The following is a 21,271-nucleotide window of genomic DNA, read 5'->3' as shown; positions in this document are numbered from 1 at the left end:
TTTCAATAGGCGTGGTTATAATCCGATTTCCTCCATTTTGAACTATATAAGGAAGTGGCTAAAAGAAACGACTCTAGAGAGTTTGGTTGATATTTAGTAGTTTACGAGATATGTACAAAAAACTTAGTAGGGTGCGGGCCACGCCGCAGGCTCTTAAGGTCCAAAGTTTAATACTTTCATTATAATATTATTGAAAGTTTACAAAAATTATTTGAATAGACTGGAATTCAAGTCTTTCTTTGAAATGTTAAATAGCTTAGACAATACTAAATTGATTACGTTTCAACCTTATTAAGCTAATTTACAACTTAATTGACTCAGGTAATTGGCATGTTTGAACATGGAAACAGAAAAAGATTCATATGAAAAAGCTGAATAATAAAGAACATTTGAGATTACAATATAATAAGTGGTAGGAAATTAGCAAAAATGTCTTTAATAAAAAAAATATTCCGTTCATAACGTCAAGCTTCAAAAAAACGATGTGTCCGACGTACTCTAAAAAAGTAAGCCCTATTTCTTTCAGATTTGAACAGGCCGAATTGGTAAAGGGAACATAAATCTTAATTTTTAAGTTCATATTAAAGGTTCTGTGTTAAATTTCCAAAACAGTTCATTTACAATTATGTTCCAAAGTAAAAGTACGACTAATATTAGATAAAATATGACAAACTTTGCAATGACAACGTTCAATGAAGTCGGTAAATGGAACAGATATGTTCTAAGTAAAAAGGAGAACAATGCTTCTACTACAATTTCCTTGTGCGTAAATTATTTGAAGCATGACCACCATCGGCCGTCGAGCGAAATAGGTACATTATCCTTTGACTTTTAGTTGCAAATAATTCGGTAAATGTCTATCTAGAACTAGTGCGACGCGAATTCTTAAATAAATATGATAAATATGCACAAAGAAAATAAACTAAAATGTGTCTTCATGTGTTGGTAATCACCGAAGTTATGAATGCACTGTTATATTTATGCAGAATGCAAGTACAAGAATACAAATACACGCACACATGCGCAGAATTTGTGCGGGTGATGTGACTAAATCTGCTGGCATTGTGACAGATGCGTGGCACTAGGGGCTTGGGGACTGTTTGTTGCTACTGCTGATGTTATTGTTGTTACTTAGCGAAGTGCACAATATTGGCAGCCAGTTGCGTCCTTCCGTTCGTCCTTCCGCAGAATTGTCTCCGTACGGCGGCGTGCAGGCAGCGAAGAGCCTTGAAGCGAGCGAAAATTGTCTTTGTTGTTTCTGCAGTTGCAGTTGCTGTTGCCTGATGGCTTACAAATATAGTCACTGAGGCGAACGCGCAAAGGCACCAGCATGCAGTCGCACATATGTGTATGTTTATGTGTGTGCGTTGAAAAGCACAGATTTTCGTTACTTTTTTCTGCTACTGCTGCTGCAGCGAAGTTCACTGCCGTGGCAGCCTTCGCTCGCTCGATTACTGTCATTGTTATGCTGATGCTGCGACAACAATGCTATAATCCAACAACAATAACAATAAGCAACAACAAAAAGTGGCGCACATGCAATATACGAATACGCTAAGAGTGATTCAATGAAGCCCATTTGATTTGCCACATCTGCGCGATAAAAATTGAAATTTACATTTTTAGCATCATGTTGCATGCAACATTTTGCCATATTACCGAATTTCGCTTTTCTATGCACTGAATAAGTATTTCAAGGTTGCAGCAACAGCTCAAAAAAAGATTTTTCATTTGAGTGGGTGGTAAATCTAAATATGTCATGCATGTATTTGACAATGTACGAATGCGTAATATTTATACTAATATAAGCATAATTCATTGTTGTGTGGGTGTCTGAAAAACTTTATTATGTTAACTCACCAATTATTTTTATTAAGTTAACTAGTTCCTTTGTTTTATTAGCGTTATTTTCTATGCCTGAAATTGAAAAAAAAATAATAATTTTAGTATATTTCATTATAGCAAATCACTAAAACTGTAACTTAAAAATTGCTTGAAAGTAGGTTTCAAAATTGAAAAACAATATCTACACTGATGGCGACAGATGTTTTTACATCCTTTTATGCTCTTTCATCGGATTTCGCTACGGAAACTAAATTGCGAGTTTTTATTTTTGATAACTCACTTATCGTTTTCCGTGATATTTCTTCTTTATATTAGTTTTGTTCGTCTTTTCGTTAATACCGATCAAAATATATCATAATTACATTAAAAATATATAAATAAGAACATAAATAAAAATTCAAAAAAATTAATTCTATATGATTTGGAAAACTTACATCAAATTTATATTTCTTAGGCAACTCACAAGCTCACGTGAGAATGTACTTTTAGTCACAATAAAAGTGTATGAAAAATTAACTTTTAAGATGCTCAACTTTGTAAATAAAAATGTTAAAACACTGAAGTATTTTTTTATGAATGGGTATTGTTGAAAGTATATTTACTGAATCTCTTTCAATTATGGACGTCACAACATAAAGACTCCACTGTACAAATACATTGGTGTCCTATTTAGTTGCATACTTTTAGGATTTAGCATTTTAATTTTTGAGAAATGTTTAAAAAAAAACTACCGCTTGAAATGATTAAAATTTTTGAGGTTATATGAATATACAAAAAAATTAAAAATAATATTTTTATTTTTATTCGCTTCTTCCCAAGTTACAAAAAACACAGTCTTAATAAATTAAAAATAATAGTTCCGGTTAAGCTACCTTCATTTCGGCATGCATATGCATATGTATATGTACACTGATGGACAAAAGTTTTGGCACAGCGGGTGTATGAACCAAAATACATCAGTAGTTCCGAAAATATAAGAATTAGGTTCAAGCACTCTTCTAGTCATATAGTCACCATCATGTTATCTTTCACTATGCTCAATTTCGTTTATGTAACATCTGTGGTTATTTCGTTACAATGATTTAAATAAAAATACTCATATATTTCGGTGGACAACAGTTTTGGCACAGTTAGAAATCTCGGAAATAATTCCATTGATTCAGTATAAAAAAGAAAAAAAAAAACTTACAATAACAAATGATTGCATGATGCTCTTCTACATAATAGAAACCGTTAACTTTCAAAGTGAAATATGTTCTTGCGAAGAGTGCATTAGTTTCAACAAGTCGTTAAAATGGGTCGCAGGGGTGCGGAAACTACTGCAGAGGAGCGAAAAATAATTTTAAATCTACATTCTGCCAACAAAATCTATGCCGAAATTGGTGAAACACTGAAGTTAAGTCGTTTTACCATTCGGAGCATAATCAAGCGTTTTAAAGGTGAGCGTTGTCTCCAGAGTTGTGAACGTTCGGGCCGCCCGCGTAAGTTTAACTCTAGGGAGGAGACGTATGTGGTACGCAAAATAAAAAAAAATCCAAAATTGACTTCAACAAAAGTTGCTGCGGAGCTTAAAGAAGAAATAAATAAACATGTGCATCCAAAAACAGTGCGGCGTATGCTTATTCGTAATGGGTACAAATCCAGAATAGCTAGAAAAAAACCTCTTATCAGCCAGGCCAACAAAAAAAACGTTTAGAATTTGCTAAAGAGTTTAAAAATAAAGCTATGGATTTCTGGGACAAAGTATTATTCACAGACGAAAGCAAATTTAACATCTTCCAAAGCGACGGCCGAATACGGGTATGGAGAAAGGCAAATACTGAATTTGACAAAAGCAATGTATGTAATACCGTAAAACATGGAGGTGGTGCAGTCATGGTTTGGGGATGTATGGCGGCATCAGGCGTAGGCAACCTAGTATTTATTGATGGAGTAATGGATAAAACTGTATACATGAAAATATTGAAAGAAAACTTGCAAGAAAGCGTAGAAAAGCTGAATCTTGGGAATCAGTTCTATTTTCAGCAAGATAATGATCCTAAGCATACAGCTTATGATGTTCGTATGTGGATCATTCATCACGTTCCCCACGTTCTTGCAACTCCTCCCCAATCACCGGACTTAAATCCGATTGAGCATTTGTGGGATGAACTTGGACGGAGCGTTGCAAAACACAACGTAACAAATAAAAGCCAATTAAAAGATATACTGCGGCTGGAATGGGCCAATATTGGATCTGAGGTGACGAGTAAATTGGTACACCCCATGCCAAATCGTTTAAATGATGTTGTTAAAAGGAAAGGTTTGAATACTTGTTATTAAATTTTCATTTTCTTTTTCATGTTAAAATAAAAATTCTAACTGTGCCAAAACTTTTGTCCACCGAAATATATGAGTTTTTTTATTTAAATCATTGTAACGAAATAACCACCGATATTATATAAACGAAACTGAGCATAGTGAAAGATAACATGATGGTGAGTATATGACTAGTACAGTACTTGAACCTAATTCTTATATTTTCGGAACTGCGGATAACCATATGTACCAACACCCGCTGTGCCAAAACTTTTGTCCGTCAGTGTATGTAAATCAAATATCGTGTCTTTCGACAGAATAGCTCATTTGAATATATCCTTTTTCCCTTTGAGTACATTTAATTAATAATTTCAGAGACAAATAAAATATTTTAAAAACATTTTCGGTAGATGATTCAAAAGAATGTCAAATGGAATTGTTAGTTGGTTGAAATTTGTGTTCTCTTTAGTTGTTTACTTTTTAACTCACTAAAACAGGGAAGGTTTTTCAAGTCATATATGGATCATTGATAATGAATAACTTTCTTTCTTGAAACAAAATCAAGATTTTTAAGTTATGTTGATAAGGTTCATCGGTACTTTTCTGTTGAACAACATTTTTTTTAGTAAATGAACTATTATATAATGAATAATGAAAACGGCACTTGGATAAGCCAGCCGGCGGAAGACCTGTGACGACGAATACCGATCAAATCATGGAAAACATCGATTTAGACCGGCATGTGGCATCTCGTGACATCGCGCAGGAGATGGCAGTTAGTCCCCAAACCTGGAAGGCTGGATACACAAAAAAGCTTGATGTTTGAGTGCCGCATGTTCGACGCAAAAAACCTGCTGACTGACGACGAAAAATGGATCACATACGACAATATCAAGCGAAAACGGACGTGGTCGAAGGCCGGTGAATCGTCCCAAACAGTAGCCAAGCCGGGGTTGACGGCAAGGAAGGTTTTGCTGTGTCTTTCGAGGGATTGGAAGGGAATCATCCACTATGAGCTGCTCCCATATGGTCAGACGCCTAATTCTACCATCTACTGCGAACAACTGGACCGCTTGAAGCAGGCGATCGACCAAAAGCGTTCAAAATTTTCCAACAGGAATGGTGTAGTGTTCTACCAGTACAAAGACAGACCACACACTTCGTTGATGACTCGTCAAAAACTATTTGAGCTCGGATGAGAGATTTTATCGCATCCACCATATAGCCCGGAAGCATTGAATAAATAGCAAGAAAGCGGAATGGCAACCTAATAGTATTACATGAAATTCAATGCATAGAAATGCTATTGGAGGTTGAAATGAGAAATCTAGGTATATTTATTTATATAATAACTATTTACGGCTTAACCCACACCAGAGTAGCAAAAACCTCTTTCTCCAATGTCAACATCTCAAATATTGAGTTATTGCTACGACAAGCGAATTAATTGATGTGAGCTTGAAATCCGCACACAGAGCCAAACAATGTTTGCATTCACCGCACTAGATCTACCATTTTCAATACTCAAACATACATGATGATTTTTTATTTGTGGAGAAGTCTATGATATTTTGTTGGTCAGATACATTTTTATATAACTAGTCTTTGAAGTCTAAAATTTAAAGAAAATAGGTTCAGGAAAACATACCAAATGAGGAATGATGCTTTCCATTAAAAGATAATAGAACGCAAATACTCTTCCAAACTAGTGAAAAATTGGCTTAGTATTTATATCCAGCTCAATTCAACACTTCACACATTTGCATCACTGCAACAAAATTTTATTTGACACGAAACAATACTAACTGTGCTATGCATTTATAAATTATGTAATATTTAAAATTGTATTAATATTTATACTTATTGCGATATGTACGAACCCAACAGTGCAATTAACTGGTATTTTTTCTTATTAGTGTCTTATGAGTTAGTAATTTTCAGATTTTAGTCAGACACCACTAAAATAAAAAAAAATCGTTCTTTAATTGCTAAAAGCCGCGCATTTTTATACTCTCGCAACAAAAGTTGCTAAGAGAGTATTATAGTTTTGTTCACATAACGGTTGTGTGTAAGTCATGAAAAGAAACGAGTTAGACATAGGGTTATGTATATCAAAATGATCAGGGTAACGAGACGAGTCAAAATCCGAATGTCTGTCTGTCCGTCCATCCGTCCGTACGTGAAACGGATATGTATGTATGTGATTGGCGTTGCAACCGTTTAGCCGGTTATTGCCGAATCGACGTAGTGTCCCACCTCTCTCTCTCCTTCGCAGTTCGGCGCCTGTTGGAGATCCCAAGTGTAACCAGGTCGCTCTCCACCTGGTCCCTCCAACGGAGTGGAGGCCTTCTCCTTCCTCGGCTTCCTCCGACGGGTACTGCATCGAACACTTTCAGGGCTGGAGCGTTTTCGTCCATTCATACAACATGACCTAGCCAGCGTAGCCGCTGTCTTTTTATTCGCTGAACTATGTCACTGTCGTCGTATAACTCGTAAAGCTCATCGTTCCATCATCTGCGGTATTCGCCGTTGCCAATGTTCAGAGGACCATAAATCTTGCGCAAAATTTTCCTCTCGAAAACTCCTAGTGTCGTCTCATCTGATGTTGACATCGTCCAAGCTTCTGCACCGTAAAGCAGGACGGGAATGATAAGCGACTTGTAGAGCTTGATTTTGGTTCGTCGAGAGAGGACTTTACAGTTCAATTGCCTACTCAGTCCAAAGTAGCACCTGTTGGCAAGAGTGATTCTGCGCTGGATTTCGAGATTGACATTGTTGGTGTTGTTAATGCTGGTTCCCAGGTATACGAAATTATCTACGACTTCGAAGTTATGACTGTCAACAGTGACGTGGGAGCCAAGGCGCGAATGCGCCGACTGTTTGCTTGATGACAGGAGATATTTCGTCTTGTCCTCATTCACCTCCAGACCCATTCGCTTCGCCTCCTTATCCATGCGGGAAAAAGCAGAACAAACGGCGCGGTTGTTGCTTCCGATGATATCAATATCATCGGCGTACGCCAGGAGCTGTACACTCTTGTAGAAGATTGTACCTTTTCGGTTTAGCTCTGCAGCTCTTATTATTTTTTCCAGCATCAGGTTAAAGAAGTCGCACGGTAGTGAGTCACCTTGTCAGAAACCTCGTTTGGTATCGAACGGCTCGGAGAGGTCCTTCCCAATCATGACGGAGCTTTTGGTGTTGCTCAACGTCAGCTTACACAGCCGTATTAGTTTTGCGGGGATACCAAATTCAGACATCGCGGCATAAAGGTAGCTCCTTTTCGTGCTGTCGAAAGCAGCTTTAAAATCGACAAAAAGGTGGTGTGTGTCGTTCCTGTGTGAAACGGATAACTTGAGTAAAATTTTAGATATCCTGACGAAACTTGGTACACATGTTCCTTGGGACCGAAAGAGGGTTGTTTTCGAAGATAGGTCACGCCCACAAAATGGGGAAAACCGAAAACACATAAAGTGTCATAACTAAGCCATAAATAAGGTCATATTAAAATTTGGTACAAAGAATCGTGGCCAATATTTGGATGTAATTTTTTTTTGGAGAATGAGCGTGGCCCCCAAATAGGGTTTTTGTATATATCTCACAAAGCAATAAAGCTATATAAACCGAACTTTCTGCAGTCGGTTACCTTACGTACTCCACCATACACCATGGAAATAGTTGAAATTGGATAATAACCACGCCCATCTCCCTTACAAAGGTTAGGTTGAAAATTACTAAAAGTGCGATAACTCACTAATGAAAAACGTCAGATACACTAAATTTTCAGAAGAAATAGCTGCACTCAGATTTTTTTTACAAAATTAAAAATTGGTGAGGCATCGCCCACTTATGGGTCAAAAACTATATCTCAGGAAGTACTCGACAGATTTCAATGAAATTCGGTATATAATATTTTCTTGACACCCTGATGACACGTGTGGAGAATGGATGAAATCGGTTCACAAATTCGCATATAACTCAATTTTGAATTCCATCTGATTCCTTCACTTTATAATATAAACATGAGGAACCAATGAAGATTGCGAAATAAAACTTTACACAAATACTGTATATGATCTGTGGCATCACTTGTGAAAAAATTGTCGAAATCGGACTATAACTTTTCAATGCCCCGGATATCGAATATGAAGAACTCAGTGCCTTATGGTAATTTTTTACCGAAAATTTCGGTAAATCTCTCCGGTATCTTAATTTAATTCAGAGGAAATTGTTTTTTCTTCTAATAGTGTGTCTCTGTACCAGAAATGGTTAAAATCGGGTCATAACTTCTCCTAGCTCTCATATAGCTAATTATAGGATTTTGAAAAATACGATGAGCTTAATAGCTTATAAATCGGTTAATATGTGAAATATGTTAGGCAAATTATATGAGCATATATCCTTGGATAAAGTGTACCTTGGTGGTGAAAATGAGTGCAATCGGTTCAGGAATTACCTCAGTCTATATACTATATATGTTGTTTTTCGTTTTTCTATTGGACTTTATGCCGAATATGGGTAAAATCGTGTGTTTGTTTTGTCTATTTTATTTTAGACTGGTTTTTAGTATTTCTTATCCAGTGATTTCTATATGCAAGTGCTTCACTCACTCTCAGTGCTGCATATATACTAATTAAAATAGGCATTGCAATTATTTCTAAAAGCAATACATATGGTATATGCGAAACAAAATAAATTTACTTTATAAATATCTAATAAAATGCATAAATAAATAAAAAGTCAGTAGAAACACAATAAATTGATGATATCAAATTAATTACTTTGCACAATTTACGCGTCATTGTTGTTTAATTCGTTGCAATTTGCAGGTATTGCAGCAGAATATTATACAAATTATGCAAACAATGCGCATGTTTGCACAGAGCACAATATTTGCGAGATATTTATTATGCATGCGATGTCATGACACACCCACACACACACACACATACAAACGTATTTGCTTAATTTCCATACAATATTTGCGGCTGACAATTAAAACGAAGTGTGTTGTTGGTAAATAATGAATAAAATATCTGATGAATATAATGCTGTTGCACAATACGAGCACCCACACACACACACACACGTACATAAATATATAAGTTTGTGCATAGCAAATATATTTGCCAATTTATTTATTTATTTATAGTCAGCAATTTCAAGTACAACTGCACTAAAGGATATGTGACCATGCATGTCGGCACATATGATACACTACAAATGCAAACACACACATACATACATATTGACAATAGCTCATATTCGAACACATATGCATTCACATTGCTACATTTGCACAGTTAAATTTACCGTTGCCACAACCATTATGAACAGCTCATTAATATTGATGCACCAAAGCAAATAACTAAGTACACACACACACACACCCATATATTTACATGTATATATACATAACATATATATATATATATGTATATCAAACTATAATACTATTTGTAATGCGATCCTCTACGATTTTCATGTCAATTTCATCCGTTTTGAGGGTTTGTCTCTACATTGATTTCGTACATTTCCTCTCGTTGGCCGCAATTTCCGTGACCACTTCGCCAACAAGTTAATTGCATAATTCAAATGCTATCATTTTTGAGTTTTGTGGTTTTAATAATTCATGCAAAAGCAGCATTACACACACAGAACATACACATTCGTACATATTCATATTCATAAACACAAACAAAGGGCTTCATTACTTTTGCAGCGTGTTATGAATTTTGAGTATTTATTTACGGTTATGCAGCGTGCTTGTACTATGGTTAGTGAATGATTAGCATATAACAGCAAAATGATACTGGGAAAGTGCATTGAAATGAGAAAAATATTCAAACACTGAAATTTATTTGATGATTACATGAATGGAACTCTTAATCTCATGGTGACCCAAAGAGAGGATCCATCTGAGAACTCTACCTATTTCTTTGAATGTAGTATCTTCAGATACATTTAAGAAATCAATTCTTCAAGTCTACAAAAAGTATACAATTTACACAATTCTCTAGCTCTAGCTCTTAGTAAATATTCATTAACCTTAAGGACTCTCCAGCAATCCATGATCAGTCCTCGTTCAATTGCAGCTAATCGGATCTAATTCAAGAACTGTTTGGAAAAATGAGGCCCATGAGTTTTACTGTCATGTTTTTAAAAAGTGGAACTGGTGCTCTTAATACTGATTAAAAGCGCTACCAAAATATATGATTGGCGTTGGAACCGTTTAGCCGATTATAGCCGAATCGATGATAGCGCGCCACTCCTCTCTTTCCCTCGCAGATCGGCGCCAGTTGGAGGTCCCAAGTATAACCAGGTCGCTCTCCACCTGGTTCCTCCAACGGAGTGGAGTGGAGGCCTTCCCCTTCCTCGGTTTCCTCCGAGCCAGCGCAGCCGGTGTCTTTTTATTCGCTGAACTATGTCAATGTCGTCGTATAACTCGTAAAGCTCATCGTTCCATCATCTGCGGTATTCGCCGTTGCCAATGTTCAGAGGACCATAAATCTTGCGCAAAATTTTCCTCTCGAAAATTCCTAGTGTTTTCACATATGATCTTGACATCGTCCACGCTTCTGCACCATAGAGCAGGACGGGAATGATAAGTGCCTTATATAGTTTGATTTTGGTTCATCGAGAGAGGACTTTACTTTTCAATTGCCTACTCAGTCTGAAGTAGCACCTGTTGGCAAAAAATAAAAAATGATAACTTTGTAGTGCCTTGAAGGGTTTTATATTGCCATGAGCAGCATGCGCATGACTTAAAAAAAAATAAGAATTCTACATACTTTTGTACCTTTTTATCCTACTAACTAGTTTTTTTTTCAATTTTCACTTCCAAACTCATATTTAGTTCCAAACTTCTCAAATATATTTTAACAAACTTCAGCTCTTATTCGGCAATACAGTTATTCTGTAAATGTGTATCAACTCCTATCTTGGCGAACAAGAATTACTCACTGGGTAGCTAGGGAGTACAATTGTAGATACTGAGGTTCCAACGATGCACGTATCAAGGTTTTTGGAATCGACACCTTTATCGAAGGTACCCTAATTTATGTGCCTTGTCTAAATTATGTGGAAGAATCCACCGAGATTAAAAAGTAATGCTAAAAGACTTAAAAGTAATGCTAACTATTGTGAACAATTACTTCTTCGTAGTAATCTTATCAGAGGAATATAAAGAATCTTTTGAGTATCTATGTATATGCCTCTCATAGTTGTATAGGATGGTACTAGGGATTATACCCTTTAATTTGAACCACCAGAAACAATTATAGAAAAAACGTCTCTGTTGACCATTGACTGCCGATATTGTATATATTGGATATATGGCAGACCGTAATTTTCTTGAATTTATGGAGAAAGTCAGACGAAAGGTCCAGCGGAGAATGCCTACAGACAACAGCACGTTAGCTAGTAAGCACGATGGTCTGAGGCTTTTTTCTTATACTAGACTCAAAGAGATTCATTTAATTGAAGGTAGAGTCAACGGTAAGGTATGTACAAAAATTTTAGAAACCAATTTGTACCTTCCATAGAAGTACTTTATCAACATCAAAACGACATCATCTTTCAGGACGACTCTGAGCCATATCACTGGGCCAATATCGTAAGTAATATTTTTTGTTTAATTCGGCTACCTGTTAACAATCTCTTTCAAAACTAATTGTGATCTTCTTCCTTGTATTTTTTCAAGTTCGGATTTTATATCTAAAATAGGAACAAAGCGTTGCGTGGCCTGGGAACAGCACCGATTTAAACCCAATCAAAAACCTGGGGACACAGAAAAGAAGGCGAAGAATCAAAAAGAAATTATTTCCGTTCTTTTGTGGAGGTGGTATGATGACATGGATGTCAGCAAATTTCGTCCATACGAGCAAACATTAAGGTGGTTATTAAGGCAAAAAGAGGTATCATTGTCATTGTCATAGTACCAAATTAACCAAAATAATTTAACACTAATATTGTTGGCTAATAATTACAAATCCAATATTATTTAAGCTCATTCATGAAGGTTCAAAGATTTTTTATTTTACAATTTGTAGACAAAATAAAGTCATACTCATATTTTGTAATAGTTCCAAGTTCTCGAAGGTCTTTAAATTGTTGTTACCTCTACAGACACCCTCCATCAATTACAGCGATAGCTTTGTATAGCTTCACGCTGTAGTTCTCTTTTAGATTTTTTGGATTTTAATAAATTATATTTAAACATTTTCCTTATCTTCTGCATATAAACTACATATATGAGATGCTCTCACTGCTGAATTGTTTGCAGCATTCAAAAACCTAAATAGCATATACTCATATTCACTTAACAACACTAAGTACCAACTAAGTGCAAGTACCGCTATGTACTCAAACCCCTCTTATACAGTGTGTCCAGGTTCTTGTGGCACTTTCTTCGTCTATTCATACAATTTGAAAAAAGCAAAAAAAAAACGAAAAGAAACTCAAAGAGGACCGCGAACTTTGTTTTCACATCTTCACCACTTCAAAGAGCATCAGCTCGACCTCTTGCTTGCCCCTTCGCGTAGAACGTCAGTGGCGCGTGAGGAAGTGACATCTCGAATGGGCGTGAGGGCGCCTTTCAAAAGTTCCCTGTTTGTCTTACTTAAACGGTATGTATGCACACTTTTTACGCCTTCCTTTTGCGCTCATGTTCTCACTTTAGCATTTCTCACTTTCGTGTTTACACAGCTTCTACATACTAACATATGTATATATTTATTTCTCAATGCTTTGTAGTCTAAAATAAATACTACATTCAAATTTGTAAGTAAATACTAGTAGGTGGATAGGTACATATGTATATCTTCAAGCATAATCAGTGAGAATATCATTCGCTTTTATCTTTTCTCTTGCACTTGCTGTCAGTTTTTCTTGAAGATACATATTTATTTAGCCCTCTTACAATGTTCTTCGTAAATGTAATTGCAAAGGAAATATTTGCGAAATATTTAAAAATCATATTTGGTTATGCGTAAAGGGCAATCAGACTGTTAGTGGTGTGGAGAAAGAGCTTTTTAAATGCATATGTGTGAATTGTTGGTTGGTGTTGTTGGCGCAAGAGTAGCGCTATATTTACTCTGCTAGGTGATAAGCGAATTTGAAATCAAAGAAGTCTGCGTAAAATAAATAAAATAAAAGCATTTCTTATCGGAATATAATATATATGTATGTACATATGTACAGTGGCGTGCACAAATGAGTACATAATTCATTTCTTTACTTTTTTGAACGATAAAATAAGTAATAACAAAGAAAATAAAAACAAATATTTTTTCGTTTATTCGTTGTTCCATTCTAAATAATACAAAAAAAATTTAAACCGTAAAGCAACAAATTCATAGAGAAAAAAAACCATAACAAAAATAACTCGCATGTACTCAATTTTGCACTTTTGTAAGTAGTCAGCATAAAATCAGTTTATACCATTAGTTTTGAATTGTTTGCTATCGTCTTCGACTAGTAATGCAAATTTATGTGTAAAACCGTGTGATTAGTAATAAATAAAGTGTTATATCAAGTGTACCGCAATAATATTCTGTATTTAAAAAAAATGAAAAAGTTATCGCGTGATGTGGGGGGAAATAGTCAAGGAGTTAAATATTAGTCAATCTGTGGTCATTCTCGTTCAAAAATGACGACATATTGCTCCCAAAGAGCAAACCAGAGGCCGCCGCAAACTGTTGACCGGCGCGGATGCACGTCTTATGATGGCAGAAATGAGGCAGAAGAAGACCATTACACCGAAAAATACTTTAGTTGCCAAAAATAAGGACGTTAGTGAATGGACAGCACGACGAGCGCTCCACAACATTCGCTATATTTCAGCCGTTAAAAAAAATAAACCTGCATTGTCCAAAAAGGACCAAAAGACGCGAATGAAATTTGCAAGAGAGCGTTAAAATTGGACTATAAATGATTGGCAACGAGTTATTTGCTCAGATGAATCAAAATTTAATCGTTTCCGTTGTACGTTGCAATGTATTTTAAATTGTCAATACTACATGAATATATTTCACATTATTCGAAACTATACAGTGGGACCTCGATAATTAGATTGCTATGCCGAAAGTAGTCTCAAATACATACACGGTCTATTGGAGTGAATTAGTTAGTGTAAGAAATTGAACGGTTCATTTAAATTAATTTTTCAAAAATTTTAATACTTTAAATAGTTTTTATCAAAAGAGTTCCTTAAAGAACGTGTTTTTATTGTTAATTGGTTGAAAATTATATCAAAACTGTTCGTCTTACAACTTGAGAGATAAAAAAACTAAGACGAGTTATATAATTTTTTCTAAATTTCACAGATATGCATTATTTTGGGTATCAGACACACGTAAACGACTCAACTGACTTCGTACTGTCCTTCAAAAATAAATACGTACATTTAAATATATTTTTTTTGCATTGTTTCTTAATAATCTGTTGTAAAACCAACTTCCAACCTCACAACCGAAGGCACTTGAAACAATGTATTAACAAAATTGAATACTTCATTCCGAGCAAATTTGCACAAAACCCAAATAACTGAAAGCTAAATTTATTATTTGGTTGGACTACAAAAACCAAAATATATAGCAACTTTATTGAAATTCGAAAAATTATATTTTGACAAAAATTTTGCTACCAATTCGCTCTTAGCTATGTATTCTATCTATTGTAAAGCAGATATCTATATATGTAAAACCTTCATCGAGATGTACAAGTGTGTAAATTGCCTTTCAAATTCGCCTAACCACGAAAAATTGTTGGATCAACATTGATTTGAAATTGAATGTAATTTTGCGCACAGTAGTGTGGCAATAGTAAAATAGTAGTTTAACATATAAAATCGATTGAATTATAAATATATATAGTGAATTTTACAATTATAGTAATTAAATAAAAAATAAGTTTAGTTTTTAAAATAAAAAGAAAACATAGTACGAACCATCCTTTGAATTTTATTCTTAAAACGTTATCACCACGAAATAGGGTTTTCTTACGCTCCCCACCAACCATGAAAATACTTTAAATCGTATAATAACCTACTAAAAGTGGGTTAACTCACTAACGAAAAACGTCAGAAACACTAAATTTGACAGAAGAAATAGCAGAAAGAAGTTGCACTCAGATTTTGGGTCAAAAATCATATCTCAAGAACTACTCGACAGATTTCAATGAAATTCGGTATATAATATTTCGGTATATAATATTTTCTTGACATCCTGATGATACGTGTGGAAACTTGAAATGAAATCGGTTCACAACTACGACAACTTCCCATATAACTCAATTTTGAATTACGTCTTATTCCTTCACTTTATAATATATACATAGGGATGAAGATAGCGAAATAAAACTATACACAAATACTGTATATGATCTGTGGCATCACTTGTGAAAAAATGGTCGAAATCAGACTATAACATTTCAAAGCCCCTAATATCGAATATGAAGAACTCAGTGCCTTATGGTAATTTTTCACCGAAAATTTCGGTAAATCTCTCCGGTATCTTAATTTAATTCAGAGGAAATCTTTTTCTTCTAATAGTGTGTCTCTGTACCAGAAATGGTTAAAATCGTGTCATAACTTCCCCTGGCTCTCATATACCAAATAATAGGATTTTCAAAAATACGATGGGCTTAATAGCTTATAAATCGGTTAATATGTGAAATAAATTAGCCAAATTAAGTGAGCATATAATCTCAGATATAATGTAAGTTGGTGATGAAAATTAGTGAAATCGGTTCAGGAATTACCTCAGCCCTCATAAACCTTGTATGATGATTTTCGTTATTCTATTGGACTTTATGCCGAATATATGGGTCAAATTGTGTGATATCTTAATAAAACTATAGCAATAAATTGCGAGAGTATGAAATGTTCGGTTGCACCCGAACTTAGCCTTTCCTTACTTGTTTTGAATAGTCTTTAGAAAAGTCCTTAAGAACATAGAAAACTTGCATATGTTTTTAGCAGTTTTTAACAATAAAGTTAGTAGATAATCGCGTTTAAAGCTTTAGTTCTTTACAATACGCACTCTGGCCCAATACAATATATTAACTACAACTTCGTCAATCTTCAAAATTTCCCTCTTGAGCGTTTTATATATGGACAATTGAGCGTAATTTTCGATTTAAAACCACGAAAATACTTTATGATGAATGAGAAATGTTACAAATAATAATAAAAACAAAGTGAACGTCGTAGAATATTTGTATGCCATAAATAAATTCTGTCAAATAAGTACCAGGAAATTCTCATTTTAAATTTTCCCGCTGAGAATATTTTTTTCCCCAAGTTCGTACAATTGACACCCACTATTCTGTCAATTTCACACAAACTCTTTGTTCAATATTTGTATCCATTTAATATGAGATTTTCCGGGTACTTATTTGACAGAATTTATGTTAATATTTTTTACCAGCATTTGGCCACTGTTCGCTGTGAGTAGCATGGAAACGTTTGTCAAATACAACTTTCATTACATTTTATAGGCATTTCCATTTCATTTCAGAAAATTTCAATTTGGACGCATATGAATTGCCAAACTCTTCTATGTATGCTTTGTACATAAGTCGATGAATGCAGCCGCAGGCAATGATATGGAAATCGTTGCCAAGAAAGATATGTACGTAACTATATACATATGTGCATATGTATGTATTTACAATCATAGCAACATTATTTTGCAAACTACCACGACATACACGCACACATTTTATTCGATGTGCCAGTGCCTATTATGCAACATGCTGCATGCCACCTACATACATACATACTTCTCTACTTCATTTTTGCTTATGTGAACATTTGTCTGCTAGTAAGTCATATTCGCCTGGCAAAAAGTGCAATTCATCTAGCGCAGCATCCAATCTTTGCAACATCTAGCTGCTGCTTGCAATTTAATATGTTGCTGCCCCATTTTTTTCGCCATCCTTTCTTACTTAGCAACGACACGCAGCCAGCTGCGAATTCTTTGCAATATAAAATATTTTCCACTCGACTTATTTTCCACTTCGCCCCTGCGCACTCTCTCCTCGACACAAGCTCTATGCCGAATTGCCAAGTCGCGATTTGGCTGCTCGCTGTCGCAGACGAGGAGAGCACAGCGCAAAACGCTGACGCTACAGATTTTTCTTACCTTATGCATCAATGCTGACTTATGACAAAAACAACAACAACAAAAATGTGCAACGACAAGAATACATGGCTTGCTACATCGTATTTTATCATATTTTGAAATATTCATGACATAATCAAAATTGGTGTGCTTGCTATATAGTCACACACACCCACACACACACGAACATTGGAGTTGATGAAGTAGTTAAATGCTTTGCATATTACGTGTATAGTACGAGTATATGTATATTTCTCATCAGGAATGCTCAACATGCATCCTTAATTTGTGACAAAAAGTATGCAGCAGTTGCAGCGATTTGTTGTTTAATAGGAAAAGGTTGAGTTGATTGGAGGTAAAGTGAGTTTAAGCTGGTTGGAAACTATTGAATTAAATTAACTGAAGTTTAGCGTTTTTAATAAGTTTTTGAATAATACCAAAAATGGTTGCCACAAAAGGAATATTTATCTACATTCGGCTAGGTTACAATTTTATTAGAAACGACAGCTTTCTCGAAACATTGTGATTCAATTTTTATACTCTCGCAACAAAGTTGCTACGAGAGTATTATAGTTTTGTCCACAAAACGGTTGGTTGTAAGTCCTAAAACTAAACGAGTTAGATATAGGGGTATGTATAACAAAATTATCAGGGTAACGAGACGAGTCAAAATCAGAATGTCAGTCTGTCCGTCCATCCGTCCGTACGTGCAACGGATAACTTGAGTAAAAATTGAGATATCTTGATGAAACTTGGAAAAAAATTGTATTTCTTGGCACCATAATGAAGGTTAAGTTCGAAAATGGGTGTAATCGGACCACTGCCACGCCCACAAAATGCTATAAATAAAGCTATGGAAGTAAAATTTGGTATGAAGGATAGCACTATGAAGGGGCATATGTGGATGTAATTTTTTTGGGGAAGTGGGCGTGGCCCCGCCCCCTACTAAGTTTTTTGTACATATTTCGCAAACTACTAAAGGTATATCAAGGAAACTTTCTAGAGTCGTTTCTTTTAGGTACTACCTTATACAGTCTAAAAATGGAGAAAATCGGATAATAACCACGCCCACCTCCCAACGAAGAATAACGAAGAACGTCAGAAACACTAAATTTCACATAAGAAATGGCATATGGAAGCTGCACTCAGATTTTTTTACAAAATGGAAAATGGGCACATCGCCCACTTATGGGTCAAAAACCATATCTCAGGAACTACTCGACCGATTTCAATGAAACTTGGTTTGTAATAGTTTCTTTACATCCCAATAATATGTTGTGAAAATAGGCCAAATCGCTTCATAACCACGCCTACTTCCCATATATCAGAACTTTGAAGACAATCTGAATCGTTAACTTTACAATATATAAAGTAAGCACTAGTAAAGATATCGGTGCAGAACTTCGCCCAAATACTACGTTTATAGTGTGGCAGCCCCATTCTAAAAATCACCGAAATCGGATCATAGGTTGTCAAGGCCCCATATATCGAACTAACCTAATATTATGGTTTCCAACTTTCAATGGACTTTATACAATATATGTGACGAATATGTGGGTCAAATTGTGTATTATATAATATTATTAAAGTTAAATAAATAAATTGCGGGAGTATAAAATGTTCGGTTACACCCGAACTGAGCCCTTCCTTACTTGTTTTTCTTATTACAAACATTTTTAAAACTATAACAATGTTTGATATCACTACAACTCCAATTAGCCACTTCATTTTTGATAACTTGAGATTAAGTTCAATCCTTTTTATTTTGATATGCAATTTCCAGCGTAGTCTAGAGTAATGGCTGCATTTGCATGTGGTATGCAGACATCTAGAATACTTATAGGGTGATAAGTGATTCTTTTGTTTGTAAAATTTTTGAGTCCGATTTACTACAGGGTTGATTGCATGTTGCAAGTTTAGCGCAGCTTTTTCAGCTGTCTTTTCGACGCATAGTATTGCGGTGTCATCAGCAAAAGTGGCAGTCATGCTGTTTGGTGCTAATAAGCGATAAGTCTCTTGTACTATATAGAATGTACAAAAGTGGACCTAAAATCCTTCCCTGAGGAACTCCTGCTTTAATTTCTTTCAGTTTTGGGAATTAATTCTCTTGTTTTACACGGAAATTCCAGAAGAGCACAATACTCAATTGGAAGACATGATTTTAGTTTTTGCATAAGGCCTTCGTGCCATACCTTGTCGAACGCCTGCGCAACGTCAAGCAATACGGATAAGCATGCGTTTCCCTTCTCCAAGGATTTTTATATATCGGATGTTATTCTATGAATTTGTTCTTTTGTTGAATGCTTGTTTCTGAAGCCGAACTGATGCAATGGGATTAACTGCTTTTCATCGATTATGGATTTTAATCTTTTATAAACTAATTTGTGGAAGTAGTGAAATGGGTCAATATGACGATACTATATGAGGATCCTTTCCTGGTTTAGGAACCATAACAACTTCGGCAATTTTCCAAAGACTTGGAAAATGTGTCAGACGGATTGAGGTATTGAAAAGATAAGCGAGCTTCAGTAAACTTCTGTATGGTAATTACTTCAACACTTCAGCTGTAATTAGGTCAAATCCAGCTGCTTTCTTATCCTTAAGCTTTTTAATCTCACTTTTAATTTCACAAATGGTGATTGCTGGTATTGTTGTATGATATGGTTGAATACTATCGAGGAACGCGATGTCACTACTCTCATTTGGACGGAAGGTTTCAGCTAGCTTTATCACAATCACTTCTAGTCCATGTATTTTATGCAATTTTTAATGGTTGCTTTAATGGTTAATGGCTTGTTGGGCTTTTAAGATACTTGGTGCTTGTGATTAGATGAAATCAAATATATATTTATTCTCTAAGTATAATATTACACCATTCTACACTCAAATGAATTTATTCTAATTTATTTTCCATTTCATGCCTAATCTTCTTGCAAGCATTGCACTAACAATTATCGTAACAGGTAACATAAAACTTTCTCACTACAGCAAATTCTTAACAATTCTGTCGACTTTATTTGATCTGTAGAATTTATACAGCTCAGCTTTCTATGGAAATGAAAAAATCAATTGCGGTAACTTGAGTAAAAATTGAGATATCTATATGGTTGTTTGCATTCAAAGTGGTACTAAATAATGAAGAATGTGCGTGGCGCCACAGACTCTTTGGGAAAAAAGCATATCGCAGGAACTGATTGACAAATCTATAATATAACAAGCAAGGAAGGGCTAAGTTCGGGTGTAACCGAACATTTTATACTCAATTTATTTATTTAACTTTATTAATATTATAACAACAATTTGACCCACATATTCGTCACATATATTGTATAAAATCCATTGAAAGTTGGAAAGTTGGAAATCGTGTTTTTTGAGTTGTGACATTATTCAAGTAAATAGATATAAAACTGAATTGCTGTTCGTTAGTCTCGGAAAAAGTCCAGAACAGCCAAACCGATCTGGCTAATTGTAGACTTAATTCCTGAACCGCTTTCACCCATTATCACCACCAAGGTATAACGGGAATAGGGGCAACTTGGCAGCTGCTAGTAGGCAGATAAACGGTGCATTCGACCTTGAAATTACTCCTAAATTGCAAAGCTGACGAACTAGGCGCATGCCTAAAATCATCTTATTTATGGCGACACAAAAAGAATCACCAATTAACACTAACATACGAGTGTTTTTGCAACAATATTAAACTGCGATTGTAGAAGCAGTTGGAAATGGTAGGGTCGCAGTTGACACCTCGACGGAACATTTCGAACAGATTTCTGTCACTTCATGGCTTCGAAAGAGAGGCTTATTCATCGTGTTTTTCCTGTCATGAAACCACAATTTAATAACCATAAAAGGCTGATTGAATGACCTAGTTTGGTGATAAAAAATATATGTGTCGATGATCTCAGTGCGACAATTTAGAATTTCATTCCAAGAAAGTTGACACAGCTACAAACCAGGATGACGTAGTCCCCACAGCCTATTTAAAATTGCCTGGACTATCAGTT

Source organism: Zeugodacus cucurbitae, chromosome 5 (assembly GCF_028554725.1).
Source record: "Zeugodacus cucurbitae isolate PBARC_wt_2022May chromosome 5, idZeuCucr1.2, whole genome shotgun sequence".
NCBI classification, from domain to species: domain Eukaryota; kingdom Metazoa; phylum Arthropoda; class Insecta; order Diptera; family Tephritidae; genus Zeugodacus; species Zeugodacus cucurbitae.
Note: the sequence above shows the minus strand (reverse complement) of the source record.